Genomic DNA, 3,657 nt, shown 5'->3' on the forward strand with positions numbered 1-3,657 from the left:
GGTGTGCCCGCGCCGGGGTCCCCGCCGACGCTCCGGGGATGCTCATCCTGAAACGTGGTGGTGCTGCGGGGAGGCTCTGGGGAAACAAAGCCGGAGGCGTTAGGGAGGCAGGTTTCCCCRCCGGGCTCGGCGGGAGCTCGGAGCGCGGGGGGGGTGTGGCGTGAGCGGTCCCCTTGCAGGGCACGGACGAGGAGCCCAGCGCCCCGACGCCGTCCCACGCTGAGCAGAGCCTCCAGCCCCCCCCCCAATGCAGCATCTTCCGCGAATGCCCAAATATCCCTAAGTCCCGAAGGGAGCGGGGAGAGCCGGGCCTCCCCCTGCTCTCGCCGCCCTGGGGCCACGTCTCCTCCCTCCCTCGCTCCCTCCCCTCCGCTCTTCCCCGCTATCGCGCCTGAAATCCGGCCGACGAGGCAGCCAGCAGCAAAGCGTGCAACGCTCTCCTAACGGCCCTGCCTGGCAGCACGTGGGTTTATCCTCTTGATCCAAATGCCCCGACACGACTCTTTCCAGAGATGGAGAGCTTTCCACCAGCAGCGGACGGCATCTCCCAGGTGGCCCCGAGCCCGGGAGCTGCGCCGGGCTCCTCCCGTCCAGCTCGGAGCAAGACAGGCTGCCGCGTTCCCAGCACCGGGCAGCGGGACGGGCGGCAGCACGGGCAGCCGGTCCCAGCGGACTGCAGCCGGGCGTAAGGAGAAGACGGGGGCGCGAGTGAAACGCCCGGCTAAAGCCGGAGACGAAGGAGCGGGACGGCAGCGAGCGGGCAAGGGGCTGCGCAGCCCCGAGCGCGCCCACCGCTCTGCTCCCCGCAGGGGCAGGCGGAGCGAGGACCCAGCGCTCCCGGCCGGGAAGGAAGCTCCGGTGACGGCAGCAGGTCCGGGCGCTGGGGGGGTTTCATTGCCTGAAGTTTCCCGGGCTCTGCTGAGGTCTGGGCTTCGCTCCGAGCTCAGGAGAATGGCTCGCAGCCGTTTGTGGGTCCCGGGCACTGAACAGCTCTCCAAAAACCAGAGCCCGTCCTCTCCGCCTGGGCCAGGAGGCCAAATGCTCCGCAAAACAAGCCTCGAGCAGCACGCGCCGCCGCGAGCGGCTCCCTCCCGGGTGCCGTGCCCGCCTCGCCATGCAGGCGCGCGGCGGAGAGGGCGAGGGTCGCTCCCGATGCCTACGAGCAAATCCCGCCTTTAACGCCTCGCACCAGYGGCGCCGCCGTCCCGGCAGCCTTACGGCCAAAGCTCTTTGGAAAGCAGCTGGGTGGCAAGAGGAGAAGGTGCCTGGACTCCTCGTAACCGCGAACGACACTCGCYGGGCTGAAACTCCAGCCTCCTCCGAGCGGCAGGCAAGGCGAGGGGGCAGAGACGGAGGGGAGCCACGGAGCAGCGGGGAAGGGCGCAGAAAGCTGCCCCCCCCCCCCCGCGCTGCCCGCCCCGAGGAAAGCCCTGCAATTACCGACGACGGYGCTTAGAGCAGCTGAGCGAGAGCATCCAGCGGGGAGGACACCACCGTCCCAACAGGCTCTCAGGCCGGGCGCAGCTGGGCGCGTGGTCGCAGCCTGGCACGGGGCACGGAGGGATGCAGGCTCTCACCCAGTTAATCTGTAATATTGCTGTGCCCAAACTGCCCCTCCTGGAAGTGTCCACCGCCACGCGGCCCRGCAGGAGCAGCCAGCCCGGGGCYGGCGCTGGCTGGGAGCCGCGATGGCAAGGTGGAGGCTGGCAGGAGCCTCCATCTAGGAGGAGAGAAAGAAAAGGATGATACAGGTAAGGGGGAGGGAGGCAGATGCAGTGGGAGCTGCTCTGTCATCTGTGTGTGCGCTGACTTAAAGAAGTGGGATGGGTTTATTAGGCAGGGAAGACATCCAAACCCTTCCCTGCCCTCCCCGCCAAGATCCTGCAGCTCGTTAATAAATGTGTGTTTATCTATTGATCGCAATGGTGCCGTGCTTCAGCTGCCTGCGCTCCGGCTGGGGCTGGCCCTGGCTGCAGCCCTCGTGCAGGGCCGGGGCACGGGCAGCTTCGCACCAAGCYGAGCCGGAGGTCTCCGAGGGGGGGGACATCTGCCCGGCCGACCGCCCTCCGTCCTGCTGCCTTGCGGCACGCTGCATGCATGCCCTGCGCCGGGGCACCCGCACGGCACGTCGGAGCCATCTGGAAATTGTAAGGTAACTTTTCTCCGTGCCCGCTGCCTGGCAATGCCTCCAAACACGCTGACTTCTGCAGCCCCGGGCTGCGCTCCGAGGCGGGCACCGTCCCCAGCAGCGCCGGGGTGCCAGAACGCGCCCCGGAAAGGCAAGGCAGAGGCCTGGCCTCCGCTCCCGGCAGAGCAGCGATCAGTATTCGGAGCACGCGCGCGAGCGAGGGTGCTGCTCCAGCACGCGCAACGCTCCCCTGCGAGGGCTGGCGGACGGGGCGAGGGCAGAGCCGCAGCGCCCGGGGCCCGGAGCCGGGGTCGCTCGCTGGCCCCGCGCCGACGCTCAGGACCAGCCCCAACGGGGAAGCGACGGAGCCCCTGCAGCAGCACCCTGCCTCCAGCCACCTCCCTGCGTGTGGGGCGCCCGGGGCCAGCGGGCGAGGGAGCCCGTAGGGATTTGGGCTGCCGAGCCCCGAGTTTTACCGGGGACCCTCCAGGCAGAGCCTCACGCGTGGATCCGGCCCAAGCAGCTTGCTCTTTGCCCGGCACGCACAGCCCCAGCGCAAACTGGTTCAAAACCATCCTCCGGGAGAGGTCGTGCCTGGCTGGGAAACGTCTCCTCCCCGGCAGAGCGGCCCCGCGGCGCTGCCTCGGCTCCGCACGCAGCCCCACGCTGCCGCGGCCAGGACCTGCTGCCGGGGCTGCTCAGTGCCTCCAGCCTCCGGCGCGGCCGCCCGCCGCCGCTCTGCCTCAGTGCCGAGCTGGGGGACGAGCGGGAGGCGCGTGGTGGCCCGAGATCCAAGAAAAGGATCGTCGGCTAATAATAAACAGCAGCGTCAGTCCAAAAGAGCGGAGATCAATTCAGAATCGCGCTGAAGTTGTGCAGGATGTGGAAGCGGGCGCGCAGTGCCAGGCAGCAGCGGCGTTACATAATGAAGCCAGAAAGGCTTCGATGCAGCAGAAAGTTAAAATCCTGACGGCCGAGCAGAGGCACGAGCCTCTCCCGGAGGAGGCAGGTTTCGCCCGGCCCAGCTGGGATCCCCGCGCCGCTCGCCCCACGGCGCCGAGGACGCTCGGCAGGGCTGTCCTTGGCTCGGCACTCGCGGCATCGCCTTCTGGAGCGGCGCAAGGAACCTCCTCTGGATAAACGAGTGTTGGGGTGAGGCAGGCTGTTACTACAGCGCTGGAGCGCGGCCAGGCAGCGAGGGGGCTCCCGCTTCGCCCCTGCCCGCCGCGTGCCCCGTGCGGCGGTGTCACCGGGCGAGCTGGTGCCACCCAGCCCGGCAGCATCGCCCGGCGTGGCGGTGTCACCCGGTGCAGCGGTGCCACTTGGCATGGCGGTGTCAGCCGGCGTGGCGGTGTCACCCGCTGCAGCGGCGTTGCCCAGCGCGGCGGTGTCACCTGGTGCGTGGTGCTGCTGGTGTGACGGTGCCGCCCGCCGTGGCGGTGTCGCCCGGCCGATGCCGAGCCCCGCCTGGCCCCGGGCCGGGGCAGAGCCGAGCTCCGCTCCGCCGGGGCTACCGGCACCGGGACCCC

This window comes from Apteryx rowi, unplaced genomic scaffold (assembly GCF_003343035.1).
Source record: "Apteryx rowi isolate R43461 unplaced genomic scaffold, aptRow1 scaffold_168, whole genome shotgun sequence".
NCBI lineage: Eukaryota > Metazoa > Chordata > Aves > Apterygiformes > Apterygidae > Apteryx > Apteryx rowi.